We start from the raw sequence: 17,652 nt of genomic DNA, 5'->3' as shown, positions 1-17,652 counted from the left end.
ATTCAATATAATATACTTTAAAATCATTGTAATTAACAATCTTTTGCAAAAATCTTCTACAGATTTATTTAACTACATTGATAATAATTCCATTTTTTCAATATAAATTCTTTATATAATTTTGTTTTTGATTCAGTTTCTATCTTATTGTCAAGTCTCCCCATTTTTTACGAACAGAAAAAAACAAAATTCCATAAGAAAAATATTTTCCAACAAACATAATGTAAATGTTACTAGATGTTAACGATTACTTGAACAAATGGTGGAAAAAAACACATTTCTTAAACATAAATGAAGGTATTTGAATATCATCAATGGCCACACAGATGAGGCAAGATCCAGACTTACAGAAAGGACAAACTACACAGGTTGTTATGAGAAAATGATCACACATTATTACATTTTTAATGAGTTCTGACCATTAAGAAATATAAAGATGTTTTGTATTAGACCCTCGTTAATGAGATCCTTGAAAAAATTATTCAGGTTAATGAGTTAAATAAATGGGAAAACCATTGAACCAAATATTTTAACACGCTTTAACATAATAAAATATTCCATAACAAAAAACAATGTTGTATTAAATAAATAGAAAATTTGAATCTAGCATACTTTCAAATTACAACTTAAAAATGTCTGTCTAATTAAAAACATCTACCCATAATACATAATAAATGCCAAGAGAAAGAACAGCAACACCAGTCACTGAAGATGGTTGCAAGAATAATTGAAAGCATTAAGTTTTACAAACTAAGTAATTATTAAATTTGGAGTGGTTTATCATTTAACAGTTGATAATTAACATAAATGTGTATACAAATCATATTCATCATGAGACTGATTGCAAAGTAAACAAATATAGATAATAATGCCAAAATATGATTTTCTAAACAAATAATACTACTTCTGAGTTAAGCAGTCCGGTGAATAGCGTACATTCATTTTACAAAAAAAAGGAGTAATTAATTAGTTTCTTTATTATCTATCCCAGTTTTTCTTTTAAGTGAGACATATATAAACGACCTGATGTAAAAGATGCACCATTAGCAATATTTTGTACTCTGAGAGTACAATATTCACTGTAGTAAGTTCCTTAATGAACAGAATGAAAGTGTCATTTGTATGGCTTAATACTGCCTGCATTTTAGTAGACCTGGCATGCCTTTAAGCAATCACACATTTGGTTCAGAAAAATCATTGGGAAACAACTACCCTCCTCACTTTCCCAAGTTATACCTGAAGATGGCAACATGAGTTTAAAGAAAAAATTAAAATTCAAGTCAAGTCACCTACAACCATTATGGATATATCACTTAACATAACAGACATACAAATAACTTACATGATAAATCCCCTGCAACAATGTAATATATCCAACAGATCACACATAACATATAATGTAAGTAGCACAATTCACCTGGCAACAAGTCTCAAAACTCTTTGCTGCAATACGATGTAATTAAATCTAAAGTAACAAAAAATTAGTAGTTTTTAATCCTCACTTACTTTTCCCCACAGAAACCATAAATCTTGGTAATTAGAATGTAAGTTCACTACGTTATTTTTATCTGTAATATGTTGTTTTATGTTAATTCTACAATCCCTGGAACCCTGATTTTGATTTTCTTTTCTAAATTCATGATTTCTGATTTTACACAGAACCTAACTTGAAGAAATATTATAAACTCTTTTTGATTATATAGAACAATATAAACTTTTCTTATATTGATTGATTCAAATTTTTTTTATATAAAATTTTTAGAAAACTCACAGAAAAAAACACAATCCACATCCTAGAAAAGATTATAATTCTATAGCAACCAGAAAAAAACAACCGATCCTTAATAATGAAGGGAATTCATTAAACTAGTTTTTTTAAGAAAAACATGAGCTACATTTCAACACTTCAAAAATAATTGTCATCGGTTTCAGCATCAGGAATTTATTTTGTACGTTAAATAGCACATTTTATCTTTTTTGTATGTTTGCTTAGTATGTTATTTTGATTTGTTTGTAAATTTCATCTCCTACAAGCGAATTGGGTTCACGATTTTCAATGCTATTTGTGTGTTACGGGAAATATCTGTATATCTGCTCAGTTTCAAAGGACTGATTATCAAAAACCGATTCTGTTGCATGATGTTTTCATTATCCGTTAATGATGTTTTCATTATCAATAAACTGAATAAAGGAATTGAATATGCCAAAAATACTGCTAAGACTATTAAATTTCTGTAAAGCTAAGCCTTGGTCAGTTAAAAACATAACCCTACTTCTTTTTTTAACTAAGAAAGTGAATTAAATTAAAAGATAAATTATCCAGATGTCAATGTTTAAATAAGTATTACAAAAGATAAAACAAACTTAATACTTAAAATTTTTAGAACAGATTAAACAATAAACTGCGTATACAGAAAATATAAAATCAAAATGCTAAAGAATAAGGGTATGACAGATGAGCAGAGATAGTTATGAATCACCTAGTGAATTTTTTATTAGAGTTGGCAATAAAATAGATATACACTGAATGCAATATTGACATTGCTAATTAAGCGACAGAAATAATCCTTTATAGATAATTAGATAAAACAATAAACTGTGAGCACACAAGTAGGCGCAATATAAAAAGTATTATTTTTCCTTAAAAGATCATAGAGTTGGTTGTTGATGTGGGGAAAGCAATATAGCTTTGGTAAATATCTTTTATTTAAATAGCGATTTATCAATTTTAATACTATTCAATAAAACAACAACTCACTTTAAAATGTAATTAGCGCTTATCGTACCAGGATAATGTGTTCTTAGCCAAATATTATAAAATGTATAGTTAAGAATAAAACATTAGTAACTTGTTATAACATCAGTACTATTTAATGAAGATGATTTGAGAACTGAAATACTTCCTGTGTTGTAGAGGGCTCTATTTGCTTGTATAATGAAAATTTTGTTTGTTCACTCTGCCCGATAAATGAAAATGCACTTCATCACCCATCAGCAGGGCCATTTCACCGGTAAGCAAGTTAATAAATTTTGCACAATATGTCACCCAATTTTCTCATTTTTATCATACTCTATTAGATTTTGCACCATTATCATTTTATAAGGATAAAATTTCAAATCCTAGTGTAAAACAGTTTTATCAATGCTGTAGGATAAACGAAGGGCTACAGCATGCTTTCTGATTAGAAACATATTTGTTTATGAGTATGTATATATTCACAAACAACATACTAGCTTACAAAATAATACACAAACATCAATATGCTGACACAATCTTACTGTATGAAGTGAATGCAAAACATTAATAAAAATATAGCCAAAATATCCCGATAAAAAAACTCTTCGGTAACAAAAAATACAACATAAAATAAATAAAAATAAAAACAAACATAAACATTAAAAAATCACATTAACAAAGACTACGAGGAAATAGTTCATAAGTTTAAAAAAATTGGAATACAATATGGTTTTCAGAAGAAAAAGACAAATACAAACACCAATCACAGCATCCCTGCTATACATATACATATATATATATATTGAAAGTTCTGAAATGGTCAAATAGGACACAGTTTCAAACTAGGATACAATGAACAGTTAAAAGCCATCTATAGTAAACCCAGTCACTGTACTCACTACCTCAAACTCAACAATATTAATAAGAGCAGTAAGCTCTTATTAATGTGTATATAGCTATATTACACATACATAAAGATGAACAATATCTTAAATACATTGACACTGAATCACAAGGATCTCTATGGTAGCTATACTAGCCTCTGTACTAGATCATACAGATCCATATGATGGGCTAACATCAAACAGCGAGTTGGTGTTCTTTTTAAAACTTTAGGTTCTTAATAAGGCTGTATAGTGCATTGTACAATGATTAGTTTGTACTTTCTGCACTTAGTTTTTTCTACAATTTTTTTTTATTTTTTAAAGATTTCACATCATTTATGAGAAACTTAAATAAGGTTTTTTCTCCATATTTCATTTATTCTAGATATTTTAACATCGCATTAAAACAAAGTCATTTATTTTTCTATTTTCTGCACTGGTTTCTTATGAAATGTTGAAATTTTTTTTAAAGTACATTTATTTATTAAATTTAATTTCCCTATTTCTCCCTCTTACACTTTCGCTGCCATCAGATCCTTTTATTATATTTACTTTTGCAATTACTTCTGGATTGTACATTCAATATAATATACTTTAAAATCATTGTAATTAACAATCTTTTGCAAAAATCTTCTACAGATTTATTTAACTACATTGATAATAATTCCATTTTTTCAATATAAATTCTTTATATAATTTTGTTTTTGATTCAGTTTCTATCTTATTGTCAAGTCTCCCCATTTTTTACGAACAGAAAAAAACAAAATTCCATAAGAAAAATATTTTCCAACAAACATAATGTAAATGTTACTAGATGTTAACGATTACTTGAACAAATGGTGGAAAAAAACACATTTCTTAAACATAAATGAAGGTATTTGAATATCATCAATGGCCACACAGATGAGGCAAGATCCAGACTTACAGAAAGGACAAACTACACAGGTTGTTATGAGAAAATGATCACACATTATTACATTTTTAATGAGTTCTGACCATTAAGAAATATAAAGATGTTTTGTATTAGACCCTCGTTAATGAGATCCTTGAAAAAATTATTCAGGTTAATGAGTTAAATAAATGGGAAAACCATTGCACCAAATATTTTAACACGCTTTAACATAATAAAATATTCCATAACAAAAAACAATGTTGTATTAAATAAATAGAAAATTTGAATCTAGCATACTTTCAAATTACAACTTAAAAATGTCTGTCTAATTAAAAACATCTACCCATAATACATAATAAATGCCAAGAGAAAGAACAGCAACACCAGTCACTGAAGATGGTTGCAAGAATAATTGAAAGCATTAAGTTTTACAAACTAAGTAATTATTAAATTTGGAGTGGTTTATCATTTAACAGTTGATAATTAACATAAATGTGTATACAAATCATATTCATCATGAGACTGATTGCAAAGTAAACAAATATAGATAATAATGCCAAAATATGATTTTCTAAACAAATAATACTACTTCTGAGTTAAGCAGTCCGGTGAATAGCGTACATTCATTTTACAAAAAAAAAGGAGTAATTAATTAGTTTCTTTATTATCTATCCCAGTTTTTCTTTTAAGTGAGACATATATAAACGACCTGATGTAAAAGATGCACCATTAGCAATATTTTGTACTCTGAGAGTACAATATTCACTGTAGTAAGTTCCTTAATGAACAGAATGAAAGTGTCATTTGTATGGCTTAATACTGCCTGCATTTTAGTAGACCTGGCATGCCTTTAAGCAATCACACATTTGGTTCAGAAAAATCATTGGGAAACAACTACCCTCCTCACTTTCCCAAGTTATACCTGAAGATGGCAACATGAGTTTAAAGAAAAAGTTAAAATTCAAGTCAAGTCACCTACAACCATTATGGATATATCACTTAACATAACAGACATACAAATAACTTACATGATAAATCCCCTGCAACAATGTAATATATCCAACAATATCAATGTGATATCCAACAGATCACACATAACATATAATGTAAGTAGCACAATTCACCTGGCAACAAGTCTCAAAACTCTTTGCTGCAATACGATGTAATTAAATCTAAAGTAACAAAAAATTAGTAGTTTTTAATCCTCACTTACTTTTCCCCACAGAAACCATAAATCTTGGTAATTAGAATGTAAGTTCACTACGTTATTTTTATCTGTAATATGTTGTTTTATGTTAATTCTACAATCCCTGGAACCCTGATTTTGATTTTCTTTTCTAAATTCATGATTTCTGATTTTACACAGAACCTAACTTGAAGAAATATTATAAACTCTTTTTGATTATATAGAACAATATAAACTTTTCTTATATTGATTGATTCAAATTTTTTTTATATAAAATTTTTAGAAAACTCACAGAAAAAAACACAATCCACATCCTAGAAAAGATTATAATTCTATAGCAACCAGAAAAAAACAACCGATCCTTAATAATGAAGGGAATTCATTAAACTAGTTTTTTTAAGAAAAACATGAGTTACATTTCAACACTTCAAAAATAATTGTCATCGGTTTCAGCATCAGGAATTTATTTTGTACGTTAAATAGCACATTTTATCTTTTTTGTATGTTTGCTTAGTATGTTATTTTGATTTGTTTGTAAATTTCATCTCCTACAAGCGAATTGGGTTCACGATTTTCAATGCTATTTGTGTGTTACGGGAAATATCTGTATATCTGCTCAGTTTCAAAGGACTGATTATCAAAAACCGATTCTGTTGCATGATGTTTTCATTATCCGTTAATGATGTTTTCATTATCAATAAACTGAATAAAGGAATTGAATATGCCAAAAATACTGCTAAGACTATTAAATTTCTGTAAAGCTAAGCCTTGGTCAGTTAAAAACATAACCCTACTTCTTTTTTTAACTAAGAAAGTGAATTAAATTAAAAGATAAATTATCCAGATGTCAATGTTTAAATAAGTATTACAAAAGATAAAACAAACTTAATACTTAAAATTTTTAGAACAGATTAAACAATAAACTGCGTATACAGAAAATATAAAATCAAAATGCTAAAGAATAAGGGTATGACAGATGAGCAGAGATAGTTATGAATCACCTAGTGAATTTTTTATTAGAGTTGGCAATAAAATAGATATACACTGAATGCAATATTGACATTGCTAATTAAGCGACAGAAATAATCCTTTATAGATAATTAGATAAAACAATAAACTGTGAGCACACAAGTAGGCGCAATATAAAAAGTATTATTTTTCCTTAAAAGATCATAGAGTTGGTTGTTGATGTGGGGAAAGCAATATAGCTTTGGTAAATATCTTTTATTTAAATAGCGATTTATCAATTTTAATACTATTCAATAAAACAACAACTCACTTTAAAATGTAATTAGCGCTTATCGTACCAGGATAATGTGTTCTTAGCCAAATATTATAAAATGTATAGTTAAGAATAAAACATTAGTAACTTGTTATAACATCAGTACTATTTAATGAAGATGATTTGAGAACTGAAATACTTCCTGTGTTGTAGAGGGCTCTATTTGCTTGTATAATGAAAATTTTGTTTGTTCACTCTGCCCGATAAATGAAAATGCACTTCATCACCCATCAGCAGGGCCATTTCACCGGTAAGCAAGTTAATAAATTTTGCACAATATGTCACCCAATTTTCTCATTTTTATCATACTCTATTAGATTTTGCACCATTATCATTTTATAAGGATAAAATTTCAAATCCTAGTGTAAAACAGTTTTATCAATGCTGTAGGATAAACGAAGGGCTACAGCATGCTTTCTGATTAGAAACATATTTGTTTATGAGTATGTATATATTCACAAACAACATACTAGCTTACAAAATAATACACAAACATCAATATGCTGACACAATCTTACTGTATGAAGTGAATGCAAAACATTAATAAAAATATAGCCAAAATATCCCGATAAAAAAACTCTTCGGTAACAAAAAATACAACATAAAATAAATAAAAATAAAAACAAACATAAACATTAAAAAATCACATTAACAAAGACTACGAGGAAATAGTTCATAAGTTTAAAAAAATTGGAATACAATATGGTTTTCAGAAGAAAAAGACAAATACAAACACCAATCACAGCATCCCTGCTATACATATACATATACATATACATATACATATATATATATATTGAAAGTTCTGAAATGGTCAAATAGGACACAGTTTCAAACTAGGATACAATGAACAGTTAAAAGCCATCTATAGTAAACCCAGTCACTATACTCACTACCTCAAACTCAACAATATTAATAAGAGCAGTAAGCTCTTATTAATGTGTATATAGCTATATTACACATACATAAAGATGAACAATATCTTAAATACATTGACACTGAATCACAAGGATCTCTATGGTAGCTATACTAGCCTCTGTACTAGATCATACAGATCCATATGATGGGCTAACATCAAACAGCGAGTTGGTGTTCTTTTTAAAACTTTAGGTTCTTAATAAGGCTGTATAGTGCATTGTACAATGATTAGTTTGTACTTTCTGCACTTAGTTTTTTCTACAATTTTTTTTTATTTTTTAAAGATTTCACATCATTTATGAGAAACTTAAATAAGGTTTTTTCTCCATATTTCATTTATTCTAGATATTTTAACATCGCATTAAAACAAAGTCATTTATTTTTCTATTTTCTGCACTGGTTTCTTATGAAATGTTGAAATTTTTTTTAAAGTACATTTATTTATTAAATTTAATTTCCCTATTTCTCCCTCTTACACTTTCGCTGCCATCAGATCCTTTTATTATATTTACTTTTGCAATTACTTCTGGATTGTACATTCAATATAATATACTTTAAAATCATTGTAATTAACAATCTTTTGCAAAAATCTTCTACAGATTTATTTAACTACATTGATAATAATTCCATTTTTTCAATATAAATTCTTTATATAATTTTGTTTTTGATTCAGTTTCTATCTTATTGTCAAGTCTCCCCATTTTTTACGAACAGAAAAAAACAAAATTCCATAAGAAAAATATTTTCCAACAAACATAATGTAAATGTTACTAGATGTTAACGATTACTTGAACAAATGGTGGAAAAAAACACATTTCTTAAACATAAATGAAGGTATTTGAATATCATCAATGGCCACACAGATGAGGCAAGATCCAGACTTACAGAAAGGACAAACTACACAGGTTGTTATGAGAAAATGATCACACATTATTACATTTTTAATGAGTTCTGACCATTAAGAAATATAAAGATGTTTTGTATTAGACCCTCGTTAATGAGATCCTTGAAAAAATTATTCAGGTTAATGAGTTAAATAAATGGGAAAACCATTGCACCAAATATTTTAACACGCTTTAACATAATAAAATATTCCATAACAAAAAACAATGTTGTATTAAATAAATAGAAAATTTGAATCTAGCATACTTTCAAATTACAACTTAAAAATGTCTGTCTAATTAAAAACATCTACCCATAATACATAATAAATGCCAAGAGAAAGAACAGCAACACCAGTCACTGAAGATGGTTGCAAGAATAATTGAAAGCATTAAGTTTTACAAACTAAGTAATTATTAAATTTGGAGTGGTTTATCATTTAACAGTTGATAATTAACATAAATGTGTATACAAATCATATTCATCATGAGACTGATTGCAAAGTAAACAAATATAGATAATAATGCCAAAATATGATTTTCTAAACAAATAATACTACTTCTGAGTTAAGCAGTCCGGTGAATAGCGTACATTCATTTTACAAAAAAAAGGAGTAATTAATTAGTTTCTTTATTATCTATCCCAGTTTTTCTTTTAAGTGAGACATATATAAACGACCTGATGTAAAAGATGCACCATTAGCAATATTTTGTACTCTGAGAGTACAATATTCACTGTAGTAAGTTCCTTAATGAACAGAATGAAAGTGTCATTTGTATGGCTTAATACTGCCTGCATTTTAGTAGACCTGGCATGCCTTTAAGCAATCACACATTTGGTTCAGAAAAATCATTGGGAAACAACTACCCTCCTCACTTTCCCAAGTTATACCTGAAGATGGCAACATGAGTTTAAAGAAAAAATTAAAATTCAAGTCAAGTCACCTACAACCATTATGGATATATCACTTAACATAACAGACATACAAATAACTTACATGATAAATCCCCTGCAACAATGTAATATATCCAACAATATCAATGTGATATCCAACAGATCACACATAACATATAATGTAAGTAGCACAATTCACCTGGCAACAAGTCTCAAAACTCTTTGCTGCAATACGATGTAATTAAATCTAAAGTAACAAAAAATTAGTAGTTTTTAATCCTCACTTACTTTTCCCCACAGAAACCATAAATCTTGGTAATTAGAATGTAAGTTCACTACGTTATTTTTATCTGTAATATGTTGTTTTATGTTAATTCTACAATCCCTGGAACCCTGATTTTGATTTTCTTTTCTAAATTCATGATTTCTGATTTTACACAGAACCTAACTTGAAGAAATATTATAAACTCTTTTTGATTATATAGAACAATATAAACTTTTCTTATATTGATTGATTCAAATTTTTTTTATATAAAATTTTTAGAAAACTCACAGAAAAAAACACAATCCACATCCTAGAAAAGATTATAATTCTATAGCAACCAGAAAAAAACAACCGATCCTTAATAATGAAGGGAATTCATTAAACTAGTTTTTTTAAGAAAAACATGAGTTACATTTCAACACTTCAAAAATAATTGTCATCGGTTTCAGCATCAGGAATTTATTTTGTACGTTAAATAGCACATTTTATCTTTTTTGTATGTTTGCTTAGTATGTTATTTTGATTTGTTTGTAAATTTCATCTCCTACAAGCGAATTGGGTTCACGATTTTCAATGCTATTTGTGTGTTACGGGAAATATCTGTATATCTGCTCAGTTTCAAAGGACTGATTATCAAAAACCGATTCTGTTGCATGATGTTTTCATTATCCGTTAATGATGTTTTCATTATCAATAAACTGAATAAAGGAATTGAATATGCCAAAAATACTGCTAAGACTATTAAATTTCTGTAAAGCTAAGCCTTGGTCAGTTAAAAACATAACCCTACTTCTTTTTTTAACTAAGAAAGTGAATTAAATTAAAAGATAAATTATCCAGATGTCAATGTTTAAATAAGTATTACAAAAGATAAAACAAACTTAATACTTAAAATTTTTAGAACAGATTAAACAATAAACTGCGTATACAGAAAATATAAAATCAAAATGCTAAAGAATAAGGGTATGACAGATGAGCAGAGATAGTTATGAATCACCTAGTGAATTTTTTATTAGAGTTGGCAATAAAATAGATATACACTGAATGCAATATTGACATTGCTAATTAAGCGACAGAAATAATCCTTTATAGATAATTAGATAAAACAATAAACTGTGAGCACACAAGTAGGCGCAATATAAAAAGTATTATTTTTCCTTAAAAGATCATAGAGTTGGTTGTTGATGTGGGGAAAGCAATATAGCTTTGGTAAATATCTTTTATTTAAATAGCGATTTATCAATTTTAATACTATTCAATAAAACAACAACTCACTTTAAAATGTAATTAGCGCTTATCGTACCAGGATAATGTGTTCTTAGCCAAATATTATAAAATGTATAGTTAAGAATAAAACATTAGTAACTTGTTATAACATCAGTACTATTTAATGAAGATGATTTGAGAACTGAAATACTTCCTGTGTTGTAGAGGGCTCTATTTGCTTGTATAATGAAAATTTTGTTTGTTCACTCTGCCCGATAAATGAAAATGCACTTCATCACCCATCAGCAGGGCCATTTCACCGGTAAGCAAGTTAATAAATTTTGCACAATATGTCACCCAATTTTCTCATTTTTATCATACTCTATTAGATTTTGCACCATTATCATTTTATAAGGATAAAATTTCAAATCCTAGTGTAAAACAGTTTTATCAATGCTGTAGGATAAACGAAGGGCTACAGCATGCTTTCTGATTAGAAACATATTTGTTTATGAGTATGTATATATTCACAAACAACATACTAGCTTACAAAATAATACACAAACATCAATATGCTGACACAATCTTACTGTATGAAGTGAATGCAAAACATTAATAAAAATATAGCCAAAATATCCCGATAAAAAAACTCTTCGGTAACAAAAAATACAACATAAAATAAATAAAAATAAAAACAAACATAAACATTAAAAAATCACATTAACAAAGACTACGAGGAAATAGTTCATAAGTTTAAAAAAATTGGAATACAATATGGTTTTCAGAAGAAAAAGACAAATACAAACACCAATCACAGCATCCCTGCTATACATATACATATACATATACATATACATATATATATATATTGAAAGTTCTGAAATGGTCAAATAGGACACAGTTTCAAACTAGGATACAATGAACAGTTAAAAGCCATCTATAGTAAACCCAGTCACTGTACTCACTACCTCAAACTCAACAATATTAATAAGAGCAGTAAGCTCTTATTAATGTGTATATAGCTATATTACACATACATAAAGATGAACAATATCTTAAATACATTGACACTGAATCACAAGGATCTCTATGGTAGCTATACTAGCCTCTGTACTAGATCATACAGATCCATATGATGGGCTAACATCAAACAGCGAGTTGGTGTTCTTTTTAAAACTTTAGGTTCTTAATAAGGCTGTATAGTGCATTGTACAATGATTAGTTTGTACTTTCTGCACTTAGTTTTTTCTACAATTTTTTTTTATTTTTTAAAGATTTCACATCATTTATGAGAAACTTAAATAAGGTTTTTTCTCCATATTTCATTTATTCTAGATATTTTAACATCGCATTAAAACAAAGTCATTTATTTTTCTATTTTCTGCACTGGTTTCTTATGAAATGTTGAAATTTTTTTTAAAGTACATTTATTTATTAAATTTAATTTCCCTATTTCTCCCTCTTACACTTTCGCTGCCATCAGATCCTTTTATTATATTTACTTTTGCAATTACTTCTGGATTGTACATTCAATATAATATACTTTAAAATCATTGTAATTAACAATCTTTTGCAAAAATCTTCTACAGATTTATTTAACTACATTGATAATAATTCCATTTTTTCAATATAAATTCTTTATATAATTTTGTTTTTGATTCAGTTTCTATCTTATTGTCAAGTCTCCCCATTTTTTACGAACAGAAAAAAACAAAATTCCATAAGAAAAATATTTTCCAACAAACATAATGTAAATGTTACTAGATGTTAACGATTACTTGAACAAATGGTGGAAAAAAACACATTTCTTAAACATAAATGAAGGTATTTGAATATCATCAATGGCCACACAGATGAGGCAAGATCCAGACTTACAGAAAGGACAAACTACACAGGTTGTTATGAGAAAATGATCACACATTATTACATTTTTAATGAGTTCTGACCATTAAGAAATATAAAGATGTTTTGTATTAGACCCTCGTTAATGAGATCCTTGAAAAAATTATTCAGGTTAATGAGTTAAATAAATGGGAAAACCATTGAACCAAATATTTTAACACGCTTTAACATAATAAAATATTCCATAACAAAAAACAATGTTGTATTAAATAAATAGAAAATTTGAATCTAGCATACTTTCAAATTACAACTTAAAAATGTCTGTCTAATTAAAAACATCTACCCATAATACATAATAAATGCCAAGAGAAAGAACAGCAACACCAGTCACTGAAGATGGTTGCAAGAATAATTGAAAGCATTAAGTTTTACAAACTAAGTAATTATTAAATTTGGAGTGGTTTATCATTTAACAGTTGATAATTAACATAAATGTGTATACAAATCATATTCATCATGAGACTGATTGCAAAGTAAACAAATATAGATAATAATGCCAAAATATGATTTTCTAAACAAATAATACTACTTCTGAGTTAAGCAGTCCGGTGAATAGCGTACATTCATTTTACAAAAAAAAGGAGTAATTAATTAGTTTCTTTATTATCTATCCCAGTTTTTCTTTTAAGTGAGACATATATAAACGACCTGATGTAAAAGATGCACCATTAGCAATATTTTGTACTCTGAGAGTACAATATTCACTGTAGTAAGTTCCTTAATGAACAGAATGAAAGTGTCATTTGTATGGCTTAATACTGCCTGCATTTTAGTAGACCTGGCATGCCTTTAAGCAATCACACATTTGGTTCAGAAAAATCATTGGGAAACAACTACCCTCCTCACTTTCCCAAGTTATACCTGAAGATGGCAACATGAGTTTAAAGAAAAAATTAAAATTCAAGTCAAGTCACCTACAACCATTATGGATATATCACTTAACATAACAGACATACAAATAACTTACATGATAAATCCCCTGCAACAATGTAATATATCCAACAATATCAATGTGATATCCAACAGATCACACATAACATATAATGTAAGTAGCACAATTCACCTGGCAACAAGTCTCAAAACTCTTTGCTGCAATACGATGTAATTAAATCTAAAGTAACAAAAAATTAGTAGTTTTTAATCCTCACTTACTTTTCCCCACAGAAACCATAAATCTTGGTAATTAGAATGTAAGTTCACTACGTTATTTTTATCTGTAATATGTTGTTTTATGTTAATTCTACAATCCCTGGAACCCTGATTTTGATTTTCTTTTCTAAATTCATGATTTCTGATTTTACACAGAACCTAACTTGAAGAAATATTATAAACTCTTTTTGATTATATAGAACAATATAAACTTTTCTTATATTGATTGATTCAAATTTTTTTTATATAAAATTTTTAGAAAACTCACAGAAAAAAACACAATCCACATCCTAGAAAAGATTATAATTCTATAGCAACCAGAAAAAAACAACCGATCCTTAATAATGAAGGGAATTCATTAAACTAGTTTTTTTAAGAAAAACATGAGCTACATTTCAACACTTCAAAAATAATTGTCATCGGTTTCAGCATCAGGAATTTATTTTGTACGTTAAATAGCACATTTTATCTTTTTTGTATGTTTGCTTAGTATGTTATTTTGATTTGTTTGTAAATTTCATCTCCTACAAGCGAATTGGGTTCACGATTTTCAATGCTATTTGTGTGTTACGGGAAATATCTGTATATCTGCTCAGTTTCAAAGGACTGATTATCAAAAACCGATTCTGTTGCATGATGTTTTCATTATCCGTTAATGATGTTTTCATTATCAATAAACTGAATAAAGGAATTGAATATGCCAAAAATACTGCTAAGACTATTAAATTTCTGTAAAGCTAAGCCTTGGTCAGTTAAAAACATAACCCTACTTCTTTTTTTAACTAAGAAAGTGAATTAAATTAAAAGATAAATTATCCAGATGTCAATGTTTAAATAAGTATTACAAAAGATAAAACAAACTTAATACTTAAAATTTTTAGAACAGATTAAACAATAAACTGCGTATACAGAAAATATAAAATCAAAATGCTAAAGAATAAGGGTATGACAGATGAGCAGAGATAGTTATGAATCACCTAGTGAATTTTTTATTAGAGTTGGCAATAAAATAGATATACACTGAATGCAATATTGACATTGCTAATTAAGCGACAGAAATAATCCTTTATAGATAATTAGATAAAACAATAAACTGTGAGCACACAAGTAGGCGCAATATAAAAAGTATTATTTTTCCTTAAAAGATCATAGAGTTGGTTGTTGATGTGGGGAAAGCAATATAGCTTTGGTAAATATCTTTTATTTAAATAGCGATTTATCAATTTTAATACTATTCAATAAAACAACAACTCACTTTAAAATGTAATTAGCGCTTATCGTACCAGGATAATGTGTTCTTAGCCAAATATTATAAAATGTATAGTTAAGAATAAAACATTAGTAACTTGTTATAACATCAGTACTATTTAATGAAGATGATTTGAGAACTGAAATACTTCCTGTGTTGTAGAGGGCTCTATTTGCTTGTATAATGAAAATTTTGTTTGTTCACTCTGCCCGATAAATGAAAATGCACTTCATCACCCATCAGCAGGGCCATTTCACCGGTAAGCAAGTTAATAAATTTTGCACAATATGTCACCCAATTTTCTCATTTTTATCATACTCTATTAGATTTTGCACCATTATCATTTTATAAGGATAAAATTTCAAATCCTAGTGTAAAACAGTTTTATCAATGCTGTAGGATAAACGAAGGGCTACAGCATGCTTTCTGATTAGAAACATATTTGTTTATGAGTATGTATATATTCACAAACAACATACTAGCTTACAAAATAATACACAAACATCAATATGCTGACACAATCTTACTGTATGAAGTGAATGCAAAACATTAATAAAAATATAGCCAAAATATCCCGATAAAAAAACTCTTCGGTAACAAAAAATACAACATAAAATAAATAAAAATAAAAACAAACATAAACATTAAAAAATCACATTAACAAAGACTACGAGGAAATAGTTCATAAGTTTAAAAAAATTGGAATACAATATGGTTTTCAGAAGAAAAAGACAAATACAAACACCAATCACAGCATCCCTGCTATACATATACATATACATATACATATACATATATATATATATATTGAAAGTTCTGAAATGGTCAAATAGGACACAGTTTCAAACTAGGATACAATGAACAGTTAAAAGCCATCTATAGTAAACCCAGTCACTATACTCACTACCTCAAACTCAACAATATTAATAAGAGCAGTAAGCTCTTATTAATGTGTATATAGCTATATTACACATACATAAAGATGAACAATATCTTAAATACATTGACACTGAATCACAAGGATCTCTATGGTAGCTATACTAGCCTCTGTACTAGATCATACAGATCCATATGATGGGCTAACATCAAACAGCGAGTTGGTGTTCTTTTTAAAACTTTAGGTTCTTAATAAGGCTGTATAGTGCATTGTACAATGATTAGTTTGTACTTTCTGCACTTAGTTTTTTCTACAATTTTTTTTTATTTTTTAAAGATTTCACATCATTTATGAGAAACTTAAATAAGGTTTTTTCTCCATATTTCATTTATTCTAGATATTTTAACATCGCATTAAAACAAAGTCATTTATTTTTCTATTTTCTGCACTGGTTTCTTATGAAATGTTGAAATTTTTTTTAAAGTACATTTATTTATTAAATTTAATTTCCCTATTTCTCCCTCTTACACTTTCGCTGCCATCAGATCCTTTTATTATATTTACTTTTGCAATTACTTCTGGATTGTACATTCAATATAATATACTTTAAAATCATTGTAATTAACAATCTTTTGCAAAAATCTTCTACAGATTTATTTAACTACATTGATAATAATTCCATTTTTTCAATATAAATTCTTTATATAATTTTGTTTTTGATTCAGTTTCTATCTTATTGTCAAGTCTCCCCATTTTTTACGAACAGAAAAAAACAAAATTCCATAAGAAAAATATTTTCCAACAAACATAATGTAAATGTTACTAGATGTTAACGATTACTTGAACAAATGGTGGAAAAAAACACATTTCTTAAACATAAATGAAGGTATTTGAATATCATCGATGGCCACACAGATGAGGCAAGATCCAGACTTACAGAAAGGACAAACTACACAGGTTGTTATGAGAAAATGATCACACATTATTACATTTTTAATGAGTTCTGACCATTAAGAAATATAAAGATGTTTTGTATTAGACCCTCGTTAATGAGATCCTTGAAAAAATTATTCAGGTTAATGAGTTAAATAAATGGGAAAACCATTGCACCAAATATTTTAACACGCTTTAACATAATAAAATATTCCATAACAAAAAACAATGTTGTATTAAATAAATAGAAAATTTGAATCTAGCATACTTTCAAATTACAACTTAAAAATGTCTGTCTAATTAAAAACATCTACCCATAATACATAATAAATGCCAAGAGAAAGAACAGCAACACCAGTCACTGAAGATGGTTGCAAGAATAATTGAAAGCATTAA

This window comes from Lycorma delicatula, chromosome 4, assembly GCF_047948215.1.
Source record: "Lycorma delicatula isolate Av1 chromosome 4, ASM4794821v1, whole genome shotgun sequence".
Lineage (NCBI taxonomy): Eukaryota > Metazoa > Arthropoda > Insecta > Hemiptera > Fulgoridae > Lycorma > Lycorma delicatula.
The sequence above is the reverse complement of the archived record's forward strand: the minus strand, read 5'-3'. Positions refer to the sequence as shown.